The sequence below is a fragment of the Pyxicephalus adspersus genome, chromosome 2 (assembly GCF_032062135.1).
Source record: "Pyxicephalus adspersus chromosome 2, UCB_Pads_2.0, whole genome shotgun sequence".
Lineage (NCBI taxonomy): Eukaryota > Metazoa > Chordata > Amphibia > Anura > Pyxicephalidae > Pyxicephalus > Pyxicephalus adspersus.
Genome location: NC_092859.1, coordinates 69,736,992 through 69,757,417, shown reverse-complemented (window position 1 = coordinate 69,757,417; position 20,426 = coordinate 69,736,992). Strand labels below are relative to the sequence as shown.

General features: G+C 36.4%; 2 long non-coding RNA genes across 3 annotated transcripts in view; one reads left to right on the top strand and one right to left on the bottom strand.

The window, feature by feature from the left end:
- The window catches only part of LOC140323673 (uncharacterized), a 50,953-nt gene that overhangs the window by 3,027 nt on the left and 27,500 nt on the right, over positions 1–20,426 (top strand). The window contains exons 4-5 of one of the 2 annotated variants that reach the window (XR_011919422.1): positions 7,574–7,653; positions 8,528–8,625. This is a non-coding gene — a long non-coding RNA (uncharacterized lncRNA). Of the gene's footprint in view, positions 1–4,913; positions 5,375–7,573; positions 7,654–8,527; positions 8,626–20,426 lie in introns of those variants that run through there. The other variant, XR_011919421.1, reaches the window with a different exon arrangement.
- LOC140323674 (uncharacterized) lies at positions 1,442–18,277 on the bottom strand. The gene is made up of 2 exons (XR_011919423.1): positions 17,954–18,277; positions 1,442–1,957 (listed from the first exon to the last, which is right to left on the bottom strand). It is a non-coding gene; the product is annotated as an uncharacterized lncRNA (long non-coding RNA).

Below are 20,426 nucleotides of genomic sequence, written 5' to 3'. Positions count from 1 at the left end.
GTTGTAGAATACACTGAAGTTGAGGGTGATGGGGATAGATTCCAGTAGTTTGTTTATGTGATCATGTCCTGCCCCTAGCTTGCTATAAACAGGCAAAACAGCTTCAAGAATCCCACTGTCTGCACAATCACATAGCCTCTACAATATCTTGGCAAGAAAATTCTTAGACAAATAGAACATTCCACTGTTCTACTCAGTATTTTTCTACTCAGTATTTTTCCACTGAGTACAGGCTAGCGGGATCAGCCATAGATCCTGAGGGCATGGCTGCATCTAAATAGTTTGTTAATCCATTGAAATGAAGCACTGATTTTCATTTATATGTTTTTTTTCTGTTAAAACATGGAATTTTCCAGTACTGTTCCCACACACACATTTCATTCTAGCAATTCTGAGAATTTATAATGCAGTCAGTACGTGAATTAATAAACTACAGCCAGAGCATATTCTAATGCTAAACTGAACTAGAAAATATAACCCATATACAGTTTCAAAACAAAGTTAAAGCTGATAAATGATCAAAATTAGACCTCCTGCTCAACTTGTTCCCTAAACGAGTGTATGTAAACAGTAACTCTGAACTTCTCCAATTTTTTGCTTTTTGATATTTTAAATATGTAATTCATTAAGGTTTCCTATATGTGCTCAATCTAAGCAAAATAAATATGTTTCAGAAAGTGTGTAATCTGATAAATTGATGTGCTCTCTGCTGCTTCTCTGTTATCAGTTTTCATTTTAACAGGGACATTTGTTGGCAACTAACCCTTCATCTTATGCTTAAGATGAGAAGGGTGTGATCTGTAGTTCTTAGAACATTTCCTGTCCTAGGATGACAGCACTGCTTCTCCAAAGGTACAGTATAGTGAGTGAGCATTATCACCCTGGAACCTAGAACTTAGTTACTGACAAGATTACCATTTCCTTTCTTTATGCTTGTATCTTCAACTATGTGCAGAATTTACATATACAGATACATGTTTTGCATCTCTAACAAAATAGAGGTAGACTGGTGCAGTATATATTATACAAAAAACTAAAGAAAAAAACTACTACTAGGCAGTGCATCCTGTATAAATCTTCAGGCTGAAGAATGCATTCAAAAAAGGAGATGGTTTAGAAAGTGTAGCATATAGTAAACATACAGATTTGTAGCACACCAAGCTGAATTTTATCATGAGAAAAATGTGAGTTTGTTTTTTGTACTATAAGCGGTGAACTGACAGGCCCACTACTTAATCAGAGCTATGGCTACCCAATTAGAATAAACTATAGTGAATGCAGAGCAACAAGTCGAACACAATTGGTGGCGTTTTGAACCTCTGCAACAAGACCACTGCTTCCACACACAGAATAATTATTCCATTTTACATTTGGTGGCATAGGACAGGTTGTTCTGCTCAGGATGTGGCCACTTGAGACAGAAAACACTGTATGGTATTGATCAACTTTTGTTTCGATACACCTGTAATGTATTTACAAATCTTATGGGTTTATTAGGCTTTACATGTTCTCACTTTGCCTCATGAATGAAGGTCAAAGCCTATTAGATTAGTATAGGCAACAGTTTCATTTTTATCCCAGCATTTCTAAATCAGCTGCATTGTTTCATTCTTATTCTTTTTTTTTTTTCTTGCCATCTCTCCTGTATTCTGCTTTTCCTCAGGCCTTCAGCACATCTCACAGCTTGTTATGTCTCTAACACTCGACGGCAATTTTAAAAGCCTCAGCCACAAAGATTAGAAAAGCGCTGACAGTCAAGTGCGTGGGTGGAGTGTTTGCAGCACACTGTTTGCTGTTGCTATGAAGAGTTTTGTTGGCTCAAAGAACTACCTCTTAGCTCTGACGCCAGCTCTGCAAATGTGTGGTTGATTTCCTATGCAATCTTGGCATAGCAGGCTGGACAAATGAGATAGGCATAGACAAGGACATCAGAGGGTATCTCAGGTTGCGTTACTTCCTGTAAAAACAGCACACAACAGTGTCATTTAATTCATTAACAGAGAAAAAAAAACATCCTCCATAATTACAAAATTTGGATGAGTTTTAGAGCACTGTCAGCAAATTCACTCATGTAGCCCTTGATCTTTATTAGGTATCAGTCTATCAGTCAAACAGCACATAAACTACTGTTACAGACCTTGCTGTACTTTGTAGCAAGAGTGGGAACGACTTTGTAGGTAAAAATTCACAAACCATCAGTTGGTTTAGTAAGTAGCATTTTAATAAAATATACTGAACAGGGACCCATAGAGTAATGCAAATGTATAGAGAGTTCACTGTATCCTAAACACTAGCGGGTAAGCTAGGAATACACTTTAAACCTGAAATTGTGCACAGTACACACTCTGTTCAGTCCTATTGAGAGTCCCAAAATAGGATTGTTTGCTTGTCCCATAATAGGATTGTTTGTGTGTGTGTGTGTGTGTGTGTGTGTGTGTGTGTACTGGGCATGGGTAGACCCAGTTTAGAAGACCTTGACAAGTGGCTTGAAGATTTGTGGCTGACAACTTGATAAATGATAAATGGAGATCAGGTAAACATAAGATTGTAACTTATGTAGACATAAGTGTAACTGTAGTATTGATGCGGTTACATACTAAGTACATTTATATAGTAGAGGCTTTTACTGTCTTGGCTATTGAGTAATGAGGAAAAAATGACAGTATGCTAAACATTTAAGCATCATTAACTTAAAAATTACAATTTAAATATGCAGATGGACTACATAAAATGGAACTGTCTTACTCGCCAAATAATCTGGAGTTCTTTCCACTTTGCCCTAAGATTTACATAGCACTCTTATATTATACAGACAGAAGATTCTGTTTAGAGATGCAGTAGTGTCAGTTTGCTGACAGTGAAAGAGAAGCAGCACACTGAGGTTATTCCTCAGCTCACTTTGCTATTGCATCCTGTTAGTTTATTACTTGTCAATACACTTGCATGCAACACACCTAAATGTATCATATTGCTACCATTCCCTCTCCCAGTCTGACTGCTGTTGTACAGCACATTAAAAGAGAATAGCCATAAAAATGTAGGTACTCTTAAACTAATTGGAAATAGAATGCATTTAATAATGTATTAAATATACACACAGCTGCAATTATTTTTGTCTTATTTTTACTCCCTTTAGTTTGGCTTTCAGCATTTTATTATAATAATGCTTTATGCTTCTCTGGTCTGTGGCATTGGGTTCATTAAACCCTACTGTCTAGACATATTGTACATATGAGGCAGGGGCTGCAGCAGGCATTTCTGCCAACAAGAGCTAGGGTCACCAGCTTAGTAGCTGTTCCTAACAGAAAAGCAGGTAGAAACAATCTCTTTAACTGCCAAACAAAATTAAAAAACAAATATATGCGTAGTTTCCAGTATTTAAAGGTTACCTAGAAAATGTTATCTGCCTGGCTGTTGTGGTGTAAGTGGCTGCACTCTGGTTTAGGTGAATATCTGTTTTTAGACTATAGGACAGCATGACAACCAAATAAATATTCTCAGAGGAATCCAGGTAATGGGAACCTATGGTCTCTGACCACAGGTTTACTTTATCTAATATGAACATTACTTGTATCCAATCAGTTGTCTGGTAAATAGAATAAAATAGAACTGTTTGTTATTGATGATTTTTCAGTTCAAATGATTTACCCCTAAAAATGAAATTGCTTAGATGAAAGGAAATTATATATGTACTCAATATTATTTCCACTTTACATGCGCTTTTGTTTTTGAGCATAGTAGAATCTTTTACTTTCTTAGTCATTATTTATTGAGGAAAGTTTGAAGTTTAAATGATACTGTTTATTGCCTTGCTAAAGTTGTAAGGGATGGAAAAACATGTAGAATATGTCAAAATTTTACAGCTGTCCTGTGTACACTTCCCGTGTTGTTGACAGTTTAAGTACCCATTCTGTACTACAGGGATTCTGTAGTTCATTAAAAGACAGCTAGGCCGAGACCATTCAGTCCACAAAAATGTTGTATGTTGTGTGTTCTTCCACAAGAATAAGTGAATTTCTGGAAATCAGGCAATTTTCTGTATTTTTAGGTTAACCTGTAAAGAGTATTATGTTAACTTCAAACTCTATATGCATACCTTTATATGGATTTTAACACTTTGAAAAGACTGTCAGGTTTTGTAGTTTGTAGAATGATGAATACGCTTGGAATTATCATAGGAAGTTTTAAACATCAATATTAGTATGTTTATAAGCATAAATATTAAGGGCAGAAGCCTTTGGTTTAATTGCCTGATGCAATCTGCAATACCTAATGAAAATCTTGGTGTACATATCTGAACTTGCCAGTTACTCAATAGTCCTTTGGGCTGGTCTGATAATGTATGGGTGTGATTTGGGAGGAAAACACTGGCATATGTACACGTGTCTTGTAAGAGCTGCCTGACCAGCGTTACACCCACCCTTCCTTTTATTGTGCTTTTATATATGCATAATGTTCCCTTGTTACAGTCACAGGTTTGAGTGGTAGTGTATTTTTGAGCCTAAACAGTCCCAAAAATGGCCTTGTTTACTCCTCATAGTGCATACTCTTTGTGTTCAGTCACTAGCATATGTTTTGGGTTGGTTTGGGGCATATTTAAAGCTGAACTCTTCTTTCTACTCTTTTCTCATATCTTTTTTTTTTATTGCAATTTGTAGAACTGAGGGAGAGAGGAGATACAGGCGGAGCTAGAACAATTTAAATCTTTGTAGTTTAGGGTAACAAAAACCTAGTGGTTTTTCTGTTTAAGTTTTACTGAAGTTCCATATTAAACTACATTTTTACTGCTATTGGTATAGTTATTCAGGAAAATGCACATTTTACTTTAATCATGACATCAGGTTGTCAGTTATATATTGTAATGGGAAAAATGCAGATTATTTATACACTTTGTTTATTTTGTCCTGGAATAGGTTTGCAACTGCAATGGCTAAAGAAAGCAAAAAAAAAGGAAAAATGGAGAGATGAGGGTCCAGTTGAGATTGGAAAAGGTAGCTTGTAAATAGCAGAAACAGCCGGATTTTACCATTTAAATCACAAACCTAACAAGAACAAGCAAGATACTTGTTTTCTAAATATGTAACAGGTCAAATAGGTCAAATAAATGGTTTTCAAATGTGTTCATGCAGGCTTTTATTGGTACACTGTGCAATACATAATAACTCTCAATATTATGCAACATTGTGGTAAATAAAAAAGTCATTCTTTTACTTGTGCTTCGTTGAGTCTAAATACAAACCTCACAGTACATATCACATATAGGTAAAGCTGCATTCCCCCAAAATGTTTAAATGTCCTAGACTTGTCAACATTGCAGTACAACTGCACACAGTTAAGTTCATTTCTGACAACTAGTTCTTGGCCATAGTATAGTATAAGGACCAGGTTCCATAATGTTTGCATGTTTTCCCATACATTTAAAGACCCTGTAAGTCTGCCAGAAATTTACAACATTTACATACTTTTGGGGACTGAATTTCAGCCTTGCCAATTTTTTCATGCCTCCAATGTTCACATTTGCACTAATCAATCTGATAAGTCTGTGTGTGTTAGGCTAGGTACACACGTGCAATAGTTCTCATCTGATAGTGGGCTCAGGGCCGATACCAGACGACAATCTTGCGTGTGTACAGCACTTGTCGTCCATCGTCCAAACGACCATCCTGGCGGATCCACGGACGATGAATGATCGTAATGCAAGTGAAGTGGAGAAAGCGCAGCGGGTGCCGCTCCGTCGTCCCCCCCCCCCCCTTCATAGAGCAGAACGGCGGTGTATGTACAGCACTTGTTCATGCATCGTGCAGTCGTCAGTTGTTAGTCGTTGGAAAGGATCGTTAAAGATCCTTTCCAATGACAATTATTGCACCAGTGTACATAGCCTTAAACAAGCTTCCTTAGATAACACAAGAAGTGTAAACAGTACAGTTCTCAATTGTTGACACAACAGATATTTGACATAGACAATGAAAACAACTTTTGCTTTTGGGTATACTTAACAAAGCAATGGTAACAAATTAAGCAGGTTAATTGTAGTGGTTTTTTAACTAAAATATAATTTTGCAAATAGAAAAAGACTGCTAAATGGATCGAATGGTTGGTTCAGTGGCTAGCACTTTTGCCTTTTTTAGCGCTAGACACCAGGTTTGACTCTTGGCCAGGACACTACCTACAAGGGGTCTGTATGTTTTCTCTGGGCTTTCCTCCTAAAATGCACTTGGGTTAGTTGGCCTTTGGTTGGGACATTAGGTTGTGAGTTAACAAAGTATAACAATGAACTTTGTAAAGAACTTAATAATATGTTGGTGCTATATAAATAAAATGTCGTAATACAGGTGATGTATGTCCCTTCTGTAATAAATACGCTTACTATTCTAATCTCTGTCTGATCTGTCTTTATAATGACACTCACCTGTTCTTACTCTGCTATACTTGGTGCATGGGAGTTAATTTATTCCCAGAAGCCATGGGTATGTCAGGATATCTGCAATGATAGGCTGAGCTGTGTAGGTGCAGCTCAGTGTTCATTAAAGAAATTATTGCAATCTCCAAAATAATAAACTTGCTTACTTACAAACTTTTCCCAAAATGCAAAAAACTGAAAAATCAATTGCTCAGTCCTAGCAATAAATTAGTATGATTCAGTGACATATAGGTGTGGTGAGAAGTTTTGGGGATAAACTATACATCATCCCCCTATAGTAGCAGATAGAAAGATGTTCCACATTTGTAAGCATTAAGGGTAAGTGACATTTCATGTTATATGGTTTTTTTGAAGGACCAGAAAGGCCCTGAAGGTTTCACTTTTAACAAAGAATTTAGCATTGTCCACATACGCATGTGTATCCCGACAGTTTCCTTTTAAATAACTGGCCTCATATGATGCCACTATCTGATGCCCTTGTTCTGTGCAGTTGTTTATCTATAAGCCATCTCATTAGTACTATGTTTTGCTCTGGTTTCATGGCTGTTATTGGTGTTACCATGGTAGTGTGGTGACTAATTTTGTCCAGTGTTCCTGCTTCTGTTGCATGCGTTAGATCTGTACATAGAAACAAGCCGGCAGCTGTAGGAGGAAGCCAACAAAGTTAACAGAATCCACAGACAGCCCCACATCTGTTTTTCAGAACTGCAATTAAAATGTGTTTATTCTCTTGTATTATTGTTAAATTAAAGCTCTAGCTGAACTCTTATGCTGTTTCAAATGCATTCTTTACCATCTCCCCCTCTGGATATTATTGGCCAGTAAATGGAAGCTCAAGTTTTTTATAAGCTGTTATGAGTTTACTTGGAGGGTAAGGTTACACCTGAAATTCAAACTCCAAGCAAAATATTTGGATAAAAATGAATACCACAAAAAAAGATATACCATATCTTTTGTATCAATATACATCTGTAACCAAGAGATTTTCCCCCAGTGCTTTCTGCTGCGAGATGTCCTGTTGCGTTATTTAACTCTCTTTTTGCATCCAGCTTATTTAGGATTTACCCTTCCCGCCTGTGACTCAACAGTGAAAGGAAAAGCAGCACAGTGACCAGCTTATCTCTATGTAACTTTGTTTTCCTTGTTTGTCAGCACATGTACTAGTTGGTTCCTTGCTCGTTATTGTTCACACACTCCAGCTCGGCTAACTGCTAATACAAGGCCAAATTCAGGTAATTGAAAAAATACATTTTATGATGTTCAACCCCTGACAAAAATAATGGTATCACTAATCTTGGAGGATGATTTTTCAGCTGTTTAACATTATTAATTTGACAGTTGAACATTCTGGAATTTTAAAACATCCTGCCAAAATTAAATGACATTAATATAATTAATTGCACATATTTTGTTCAGAATAAGTAAGGACAATTTTATGGAATTATTAATGAGAAGAACATTATGCAATCAACCTATAAAAATCCACTTTGTACTTTGTTACATCTCCTCTGGCTTTTATGACAGTTTGAATTCTTCAAGGCAGAGACTAATATTCTTCATCAGTTAGGTTCCAACATTCTTGTATAGTAGTTGACAGATAGTTTTTCACCCTTGTCATAGACCATTTTTTTTATTTTCCACTTTAAATTGTACGAATGACGTAACATTTTATCTTTTCTTGCTCTGTAGCAAGGTATACTGACATCCTAAAAAATTACTTGATTTTTATCAAACCTATTTTCGAATAATGTAATGAGAAACATTTCCAAAATCTCAGTGCACACCTGTGCATTTACTGTAGAGGTAAGGCCTGCCATCTCCTCTAGTCCCATATGACTTTCATTCCCATATCATCTCTTAAAATGTATTTGTTTTCTTCAGGCAATCATCATTATATGTTTCATTGGAATGGCACCAAACAAAGGTTCCAGCATTACTGTATGTCATTGGCCCATACTGACTTTTGCCAGTGAATATTACTTATATACAACCATTCATTCAGTACCTAGCCCACTGTGACTCCTTAGCCCACTGTAACTTTGTTTTCTTTTGTTTAGGTGTTGGATGGTTTACATTTTGCTTTTCTGTATGTATTTTTTTTTCTAGTTGTGCTATCTCCCAGGACTGTGCACAAGGGATTTTCCAGCAGAGAACAAGTCCAGTGGTCATAGAAAGTCAAGCAGCCAAACAAGATATCAAAAAGGGTAAGACAAACAGAGCCAGTGTCACAGGCATCGAACATATACAAGGTCAGAGAATAGGCATTACATGGTCATTCCACCTTTATGCCATATAGCATGTCCCTCTCTCTCTAGTATTAGATGGTACGTGCACTGGTACTTAATATTTCATCATTCTGGACAAAAGATTTCCCCATCAATGCTGGGGAAAACATTTTTAAACCAGTGCAAACAGTACAGTTTATACATTTTCACTTTCTTATTTTGTTTTCTTACCTAAATCAGGCTTATCAATCACTGACATGAGTGGGGATTAAGGTATGCTAAAGCTGCGTACACACTTCCAATTTTTATCGTTCAAAATGAACGACGAACGTACGACGAACGATCGATTGGGCAAAAATGTTCGTAAAAAAAGTAACCAACGACGCCGACGAACGAGGAAAGTCGTTGGAAATGAACGACCGGACCGGCGGATCGGATTGGACGACGATCGTTGACCATCGTTCGTGTGTACGATCGTTCATTGATCGTCCATGGTCGACTTGGACGACGGATTGGACGACGATCGTTGACCATCGTTCGTGTGTACGATCGTTCATTGATCGTCCATGGTCTGAGCATGCGTGATGAACGAACGTTCCTGCGGTGCACGTAACTTCCTGTATCGTTCAAACGATCGCATCTATTGTGTGTACAATATCTACGAACGATCGTGACGTTATCTGTATGTACAGGATCGGTGCTATACGATCGTTCGCAGATATCGTGCAGGATCGTTCGTCGTTTGTTTACCAACGATAATAATTGGAAGTGTGTACGTAGCTTAAGACTGGTGTTTCTAGTTAGAGAACTATGTAAATGTAGCCAAATATGTCTGTTTTATCATAACAACTTGTACAGCTGGTGCTGTATATCTAAACATTTAGAATACATTACATAAAGGAAAACCACAACATTATTCAAACACAAAAGAGGATTAAAAGATACTATCTAATACCTAATATACAGGTAACGCTTTTTTCAAACACTACTCACATTTATGTTTAATTATTCATTTCATGTTCATAATTTTCACAGATCATTTATTTTATTCTTATTCCCAAACAAAGACGATTTAAACATTTACATAATTATTCACATAATTGAGGACAATGGGAGACGATAGACTATTATAGGAGAACATTGATGATCCAGCAAAACATGGAATAGATGTTTTTAAAAAATAATTTGCAATTAGTTGGCAAATGTTATCAATACTGGGCCAGATTCATTGCAGGTTTGCTGGATGACCTAGGTTGACCTAGGTTCCATGATAATCTATCTTCTCCAGTTTTGGAGAGCTTTAATAAATAAGGCCCAAATAATGTAGAGTATCGCAGACCATACACAACCATTTGAACACTGGCAAAAATGATTGCTTCAATGAAGTGTTGCATTGTTCACGAGAAAGCAATAATTTTTATCTAAAAAGAACCATTAGTCCTGGTGGAGAATCTGCCTTATTCATCTTTGTCTTTGCTGTGTTAAATGATTATTTTGAAGCTAAACATTGAAACAAAATTGATTATTTACTGTAACATTTATAACCTGAAAAAGTGTGTCAGCTCTGTTGGTGACAACCCATGGTATGTAAATAAATTTTGTTACCAAAGAAAAAAAGATATTAGCAGATACAGTATGAAGTTGATCAGTGTAACTTGATTAGCATATGATAGAACGTATTTAATAAAGTAAAATATCTTTCTAAGTAATAATTGTACATTTACTAGTACTGTATGTCTCCCAAATATTTGAACTAATGATCATAAAGTGAGTATTTCTTAGGAAACAAGGGAAGAACACTATCTACATGCATATTCAGGAATTAAGCAAAGGCTGGAAAAGGTTAAAAAAATGAAATGGTGGATTTTAGGAGAATTAGAAAAGGAAGAAGTGGCCAGAAATTTAGACCTCATTGTCCATCATTACCACAACATAACAACAGAAATAAAGCTTGCATAAAGTTTCTATATAGTTCTGATTTGTGTCAAAGAACAGTTCTTTCATTTCACCAATGTGTTTCTTTACACTACTGTAGGTGGATAAGGCACTTTCCAATGTGATTCCCATTAATATGCGGATTGCTAAGGAGTTTAGGGAGTGCTAAGGTGTGAGTTGAGCCTTGATATACAATCTACAGATGAATATCTTGTAAACATAGTAAACTTTAATGTAATTCTGCAGGGCTTGCCTGAAAAGACCTTTATAGGTACACACTCCTACCCATATGTGTCATGGTTCCTTTTTTGTATTGAGCATCTAGTACCATCTTGGTCACCCTCCTAGTCAAATGGTGGGCTATTTTATAATTGTTTCCCTGGGCTTCATTAGAAACACAACTCTTGTGGTACGCTAATATTTGTCAAAATCTTGTTTCATAATTTGCTGATTTATTTCTGTTTGCCAGGGCAGATCTAAAGAGCATGTCATAATCAAATCATTTAGACAAGTAGTTTATATAGTATGGATATCACATGTGAGAGAGCTGACATAGATTTACAGCATTCCTGAAAGGCTTTTAGTTTTCTGTTTAGATCCTCAGTCTGCAATGTGTTTTTTTCTAAAATAAAACTGCTGGAGATATATAAAGAGCATGATTATTTTAAGTGACACCCTTCCCTGATCACAGCTAACAAAATAAAGATGGTATTGATCCAAATATCAGATATTTTATTTAATTTTAGAAATCTTTTTCTTCCCTGAGTGTAATATTAGGTAGCCACTGTAAGTGCTAGTAATGCTGAATAGATATAGGTGCATGCCTGTGAAGTGACATTGGAAATATAGGGACATGATTCCAAGATTGATGATCTGTACTGTGTATCCATGATAGGTGTGATAAGCTACCACCATGATAATATTACTAACAACAAGATCATATTTTTTAAATGTGTATCCAAAACACATTGCAAAGAGTATCTACTGGGACACTGATATAGGAAAACTAGTATGTTCTGTCATATTTTTGCATCGGGGATGTGGCATTATGTACAATAATTACCTCACCTAAACACTACCCCCAAAAAAAGATTTAAACCATCTACTGGAACACTGCCTAAAAGCCCCTCCACACGGAAATTGCAATTCTATCCTGCCTCTCTCAGCATTTTTGATATCCTCAAACTGAGTGGTCTAATTTTTGATTTAATGTGAACACTAGCTACTGTGTAAAACTGCAGCTTTTATATTACTTTTAATGTTGGTCACCAGAATAACCCTCTGGATGTGCTTGGTTCTTCAAGGCAGTGTACCGCATCAGAGCAAGATATCAGTTTATATTACAATAAATCTGAAGGAGTCGTCTGCAAGATTCTACATTCCTCAAAGCATGTGTGTTTGTGTTACACTTAGGATTGTTCTCATGGTTTGTATTAGTGTAAGAGATAGGGCATGCTGGGAGCCAAGTGTTGCACAATGCTTCTGTCCCTTGTCATCTCTTGCCTAAATTAAAATAGACAGGGGTAACAATTAGTTGTCACAGCCTGGTTAAATATCTGCAGCAGTCTAGGCCACTACTTTATATGTTATCTAGTGGATAAAAAAAAAAATTTCATGAATAATTATAACACAGGTCATTTTCATCAGATATAATTTTATATGTGCTTTGTGGTATTTTTGATGCAGATTTCAAATCTATGTTCAGTTTTTTTCTAGCACGTCTAGTTTTTGTGATGCAGCTAATTTTATATTGTGTGAAATTCGTTATACATAGCCTTAACATATTGCAACATTTAACAACAGTTTTCTTTTTTTAAGGTTAAGGACTGCAATAACTGCAATTGATTTCATTTGTCATCATGCCCAGAAATTGCCTTTATGATCCAGACAATTTCTGTTACATGTGTGGTTCATTCACGACGAAAGCACAACGTCGCCAAATTACCACAGAACTTAAAAAGGTATACAAGTTATATTTCGGCTGTCCACTTGGTGACCAGGATAAGTCTTGGGCTCCACATGTCATCTGTACCAGTTATTCCAAGGACTGCGTGACTGGCTAAGTCGGCGTAAAGCAGCAATGCCATTTGCAATCCCGATGGTGGAGAGAACCGCGAGACCATCTTATCGACTGCTATTTTTGCCACATCAACAAAAGTAGATTTTCAGGTAAAACTAAGCACAAAATTGTATATCCCCACCTTGATTCTGCAATTAGGCCTGTTCCCCATGATGATTCATTGCCAGTTCCGGTACCACCACATGATGGGCATGTGGTACAACTCTAAATCATCTGATCCTGACTACTTGGCCGATGAAGATTCAGAACCAGAGACCTTTACACAAGCAGAGCTGAATGATCTTGTTCGTTATCTAAATCTCTCTAAAAGACAAAGCAGAATTTCTTGCCTAAAGGCTTAAACAGAAGCACTTGCTTGAAAAGGGAGTAACTGTAACTCACTACAGAAAACTAAATCGTAACTTGACAACGTTTTTCACTAGTGATGGCTCACTGTGCTACTATCATGATAAAATGCAGTTTTAACAGTTTGTCACAAGAGCATGTTCCATCTGAATGGCGTATCTTCATTGATTCCTCTAAATGAAGCTTGAAAGCAGTCTTACTGCATAATGGTAATTCCAAACCAAGTTTACCGATTGCCCATTCCATAAACCTAATTGAGTCCTATGACAACATGAAGTTACTACTTCAAGCAATCCAGTATAAAACACACCAGTGGAACATCTGTTGGGATTTAAAAGTCATTGGCATGCTGATAAGAATGCAAGGAGGATTCATAAAATATTGATGTTTCCTATGTCTGTGGGATAGCCGATCTACAGGAGACCATTATGTCAACCGTGATTGGCTACCAAGAGATACCTATAATCCTGGAACAAGCAGTGTCAGGTTTCTGACTCTGGTTGATCCGCATAAAATATTTCTGCGACCTCTCCATATCAAGTTAGGCTTGATGATGAACCTTGTAAAGACCATGGGTATATCAAACGTTATGGGTTTTCAGTATCTTGTTGAGAAGTTTCCAAACATAGGACCTGCAAAAATGAAGGAGGGGATATTTACAGGGCCACAGATCAAGTCTGTTTTGCAGGGATGATGTTTTCAAACAATCCCTCCCAGCAGCTGAGCTAGAAGCTTGGGATGCATTCAAGTGGATGTGTGAAAATTTCCTGAGCAACCATAAGTCTGGTATGCTTGATTCATACCAGAAACTGGGTTGTCACATGTCATTAAAAATACATTTCTTGCACTCACATCTAGAATTCTTCCCGGAAAATCTTGGTATGGTGAGTGATGAACAAGGATAATGTTTTCACCAGGACATTCAGTTAATGGAGCACCACTACCAAGGTTTCTGGAATAAAAGTATGATGGCTGAGTACTGCTGGATGCTGTACCGCGACAATCCAGACAAAGAGTACACAAGAAAATCATACTCCAAGCATTTCTAAAGAAACAATGGTACCTGAATGACACTGTTCAGTAGATCTATACCACAGTGTGCCTTTTTTACTTCACACTGAAGATGTATTAACACTCACTTCAATGGTGCTTACGCTTTAATACAAAATACATGCACGTACAATGTTAACTATATTAGTACTCATAGCTCAGGAACTGTTAGGGAAAAACTGACAACAAATCTGAAATCTGCTCGAAAAACTGGTTTAGAAAAGTTTGCTGTGGTTTCTGATGATTATCAAAACTAATTTTTTGTTGACCTGTGTAATTTAAGGAATCTGTATTGAAAAAAACAATACAGTATCCATTGTTCACGCCTGTCTCCAAAATGCCAGTTGCCTGTCTTTAAATCTTTGAATCATTGGGCCTGATTAAATAAAGCTCTCCAAGGCTAGGGAGGATACACTTTCATCAGTGAAGCTGGGTGATCCAGCAAAACCGGAATGGATTTTGTCCAGGGATTGAAAACATTTGCTAACAAATAACTTTTAAGACATCCATTGCAGGTTTGCTGGATCACCCAGGTTTCATAAATCAGGTCCTTGACCTTTACCAAGTATGCTAATAAGGAATTATGTTTTTTTAAGTACTTTTTCATCTTAAGTTATGTCCTATGTCAGTGACCCAAGATGGTAATGAAGACAGCGTTTTCCTGTATGATGCATACCAGTTGTATCAGCTCATCAGCAGGCATCTCTCTACTCCCTACTGTAGCTCCTGCGTGCCAGATCATGCAGGAGCAGCACCACGAATAGGAATAACTTCAACCTTTTGGACATGATGGCCAATCATCTCTAACAGCAGTTTAAAGACAGTACTTGGATTAGATAAATCAGATAGTATAAATTTATTTTGTATGCGTCAAAGCACCAGATTGTTTAACGCTTGACCCAAAAGAAGGCCAATTCACTGGACAGTTGGAGTTTGCCATCCAGTTGCTTTCTTGTCCACCCTTGAGTGTCATGTCAGACAGAGTTTTCAGTGTGGCAGGTGGAATTTTCTTTCCAAGACAGATTTTATTGCCTGCATGAACAATTATTTTCCAATAAAATAAAACATTCCTGTATTGGTGACCTGTTCCAACTAACAGTGCCTGATGCCGAAAAGTAATTCCACCAGCACAACCCATAACCGTATATTTAGATGTAAATAAATGAGAAAAAATGGATTGCCACCATGCTGTTTAAGATTCCAAAAAATGTCTAAACCAACTAACCATTGCTAGTGTTTTTTTTTTTACCCAAAAATAGCATTCACAGTATGAGAATTAAATTACTATATTAACTATAGATATCTATCCGTAGATTGTATACTAAGGCTCAACTCACTCAATTTACACAATTTGGCTCTATGGTGTGCAAGGTTCCCAACATTAGCTAAGGAAACCAGATTGTGATTTTTTTCACCCAAAAAAATCATGTTAATCTTTTTTTCAAAAATATGAACTCTGACTTGGAATTTCTAAATCAATCTGACCACAACGAATTTGTTTTTTCTTTATTCCAATCAGCATATTTCTTTTTGGTACACAAGCACCATATTACAACTAGTTGGCACCTTGTCCTGCTTTTTTCTTTGTTAGGCTAAAATTTACTGTTTAACTACTGCAAGGAACGACTGCCATGGTAAATCCGAGCACTTACATTTCTTTTATTTAAAGCAATGTTTAATGAGGACTGAGCTGCATTTATTTGTGTATTTTTTTTTAAGTTCGGCTTTAAAGGTTTCCCATCATGGAGAACCATGTGAATATGTAATTACATCAGTAAGGTCATATGATCACAATATTGTTTTACATGTTTTAAAAATGTAGCTATTGCCATATTCCTTTCCTTTTTAAATGGGATAGTGAAGCAAATTACTTTTTCACAGAAGGTAAAAGGAATCCAAAACACCACACCAGTTCTGAGGACAGCCACCTAAGAGGTGAATTCCCTGCAAATCGTAAAGCTTTTCTCTTACTTCTTATTTTAGCTCTAGAAAAGAACGTGAAGTGAAAATTCTATAATGGCACACACAGACAGCAGAATGAACTGAATTTAGGTTGGTGGTTCACAAAGATACAAATGTAGCATTACCTTTGTATGGCACTAATGTTGCAAGTCTCCAAGCAGTTCAAGAGTTGTAGAAAAACAAGTATTCGTAGTTAAATATTATTAGTTCAAGGTAAACGGCTGTTTTGGTACAACACTATCTAGTTAAAGTGCAAATTAAAAACTTAGATAGGAAAACCAAGGGAAAAAACAGCAGTGTGGGAAAACAAGACTTGTTGTTTAATTTTTGTATAATTATGGCAGTAATTATATGGTTACACCTCTTGGCATTGTGTCACAGCCTCACCTTCTGCCTTTACTTTGGATTGGATTGCATATTCCTAATCTATGTCTACCTCATTTGCTACTTGTTTTCATTATCATATAGCTCTCTTTCATGTTGTTGAACTTGATCATTCAACTACATTGTACCTAAAACTTAGCATTGTGAAAAATGCACAAATAAGTATTTATTGTGAATGTCCTTATTATACATTACACTAAAGCTACCATGATATTGATAGATTGCCTTCTGTTGTTTTTTAACTGCCTAGGAAACAATCAAACATAAATCAAAATCTACAGTATTTATCAGTGTAATATTATTCCATAAAGGTGGTTTGTGTTCGTTACCTGCTCTTAGCAAATAACATCTCTGTGTTTCTAGGTTACAGAAAGGATTCTGGCCATTATTATAAACTGTGTTTGAATAACAACAAATCTAATTCCCCATAGCAATTCTTTTAATTCTCTCATACAACAGAACATAATGAAAATAGAATCTGATCAGTTTAAATGGGCATCCAGAACAGGTGTTTTTTTTTTTCTTGATGCACTGTATTGGATAGCAGTGACAAGAAAACAAAAGACCTCTTTGAAATCAGGGATAATTTTTTTTTTACATTCTTGAATTTCTTCAGGAAGGTGTAGGGCAAAGGATTTTAACCACCTTGTGCTATTTTTTCTTGGTGAATACACATCTAAATTGTTGGTAATCATACAACACTTATAAATTTACACCTATAAAATTCCTGTAGATGTTTATCGACCATAAAATTTTAGCTTTTGGCTGAAGTTTCCTTACCGTTTTTGACATGAAAATATGTACTGGGTGATGGTAACTATAGCAGAAACTGTATATGAATTTCAAGCTTTGTCCTGTAGAAAACTAATAAAAGTAAATAAAATAATAAATAAAAGTATTTTCAGATAAGATCAGATAAACGGAATAGTTTTTTCTTTCCATCCAAATATTTTCTCATGCAGTAACAGATTCTTCTTCCAACAATTTTTACAGAGCCTGTTGGTGTATAATCTGGATAGAAATTTTGCTTGGAAAGGTAGGAATTACCTCTATAGGTAAATGTTATCTAGAATTGTGACAATTTTCTACCAAAAGTGTGTAGAGGCTTTGTAAGGCAATGGCAAAGTTATGGAGCTACAGGAGACTGGATAGTCAGTTAGTAATAATCTTAGTAGGCCCTATTTTGGTTGATTTTAACAATGGACTTGTATTGCTGAATAAATAAGTATGCTATACTTATCACAATATTGATTTTTAAAACAAAGATGAAGTTGCCAATAAAAACCTAACTGAGTTTAAAGTGGCTAATTACACTCTAGATGCATCAAAACAAAAGTGTATACAAGTCTATTTACCTAAAAGTCCTAATATAATTTTTTTTTATAAGCACCAATAGCCTGAATAGAAAAGCTTTCTGCCGTGTCTCCTGCCAGCATCCTATTGGGAAGTTGTTTTGTGTTTGGAAGCACTGGTTTTTCTGCAAAGGTCTGACACCAACCCTGCTAAAAAAAGAACTACAGCCATACAGTCACTCATCAACTCATCACTCACTTTTTTCCAGAATGCTGACTGTCTCAGACTGTGAAGAATTGAAGGATCCTACAATGCTTCCCTGTAAGCAATGCCAGTCCTGAACAATGCTTCTAACTCACTAACTGAACTGTACCATTTGCACCTCTGAAAGCCTGAATCTCAAGGCTGTCAGATAAAGTTGACTGTGACCTAGGTGTAACATTCCGGGTAAGCAACATAACATCATCTGCACACACGCGACTGCGAGATAATTTCACAATTGCTGCACATCTGCATGTGTAACTGGACTGGCATAGTCCAGATGCCTACCTTGTGACCCACCTCACCTTCTTCTCCCATAAGATATCCACTAAAAAAAATGTGCAGCTGTTCCATGGAGCCCAGATGCCTACTTTGTGACCCACCCCACCTTCTTCTCCCATCAGATATCCACTAAAAAAATGTGCAGCTGTTCAACATGGAGATCACCCCCTTAGTTTGTGTGGGCCTTGGCATGCAACTAAAATAAAATATGTGTCAGTAGCCATCCAATAATTGAAATCTTTCAATGACTAGTGATTTATCTAGCTTATGACAGCAACGCTGTTTTTTTCCTTTTTTTATATATATATATATATTGTGCCATTGGATTATCATTGTGGTAACTGTCCACAATGTTGGGGTTTATTATTGCAGTTACTAACAACAGCACTGTGGGTCATTAATGCATCCACTGGTAGCAATGCTGTCAGATATTATTGACAGAAATGCTGTTTTTTTCCTTTTTTTTATATATATTTTGTGCCATCGAATTATCATTGTGGTAACTGTATACAATGTTGGGGTTTATTATTGCAGTTACTAGCAACAGCACTGTTGGGTCATTATTGCATCCACTGGTAGCATTGCTGTCAGGTATTATTGTATTGCTCACCATTGATTGAGCTTACTTTACTCTCATTTTCTTATCAGTGTACCCTGGGCTTATTTTATCCTAAACATATAGTAAATAGGGAAAATTGCCACAACACCAGCTAAAACCTGTATCACACCCATTGTATTGACCATAGCTACTTTTTGGTCACGCCCAGATGCAACCAGCTCTCCAATCAATTGTTTTAGGGTGGCCTTCCTACCCACAAATGTTGTGGACTTTTGTTTATTTTTGAGCCTACTGAAAATAATTACACATGTGGACACTAATGACAGAACTGGTATATTTGGTATTGACCAAATATTTAATTCAACAGATGATCACCTGTCAGGCTTTGTAAACTTCTGTTTTGATTCACTGCCATTTTTGTTTTTTGTTTATTTAAACTGGAGGTTCATTTGATATTTTATTGTCTGGTTTTTATATGGTATTGGACTTGACAAGATAATTTTAGTGAATATTCATTAATTAGTACTTAACTTTAGCAGAGATGTGACCTGATCACAGGAGTACTTTGTTAATCCATAGGACCTAGGGCCATCTCTGTGATTTACTTTATGTAGGATCCTATCCACATTTACATTCCTAGCAGTGTATTCCTAAACTTAATTAAAACCACAAGCTGCACACACTGAAGCCATTTCCTGGGGCATGTAATGTCTGTGAAAATCAAACATTTTAAAGACAAGCCCCTTAGTTTGTTCTGTTTTGTGTGTCTCATGCTCCACTGCTGGCATTCAGCTGAGGATTATTTGATTTTACAATGCATGCAGTGTGTTTGAGTCACATTATTCATATTGCTCTGCAGTAGCTGTATGGACATCACAGTGCCAATGCTGGTTAAAAATGTTACCATACTATGGAACAAGCTCGGAGAGAATGTTAAATTCATCAGTGCAGACATAGGCTACCACCCAGTCACATAAGTTACATGGGTGTATATACAATGTATGAAAAACTCTCTGTGTAAATATTATGAATGTGTAACTAAATGTACAGGTTAAAACTTAAGCTTTGAAAAAATAAGCCTGTCCCTTACTGTCTGCCTGCCTATTTTAAAGTGTGCATTTTCTTTTGGCTGCATCCTAATTTTTTGTTCTTTCATCCAGTACCTTGATTATCTGCTTTATTATTGCAAAAAGCAAAAGCATTCCCAAAATGTGTAGTCAAAACAAAATAAAGGACACTTTTGCTGATATGCAACCTTTGACTTTTTGACAAAATTTAGCGGTTTAGATATCCTTAGGTATTCTAGTTTTGCCAATGACTGTTAAAAGAGCGGTAACTCATGATTGTCACAGGAAGATCAAAGGGGTTTTGGCCTTGTGGGCTATAACTAACACCCTACTTTGCCTTCTCTGTGCTTTGCAAAAGGCAGCATAAACGTGTTGTTCAGTGAGAGAAATCTGGGTCTTGAGTTGTAAACTTGAGAAAAGATTTTGTACATTGAATATTCCACATTGGTAAGTTTTTTTACAAGCTGAAAAGTTACTTTATATCAGTGATTTCTGTAAAAGGTTGCTTTGTATGTAATACTTCTATCAATGTTTGATATCAAATTTTAGCAATGTTAAAACA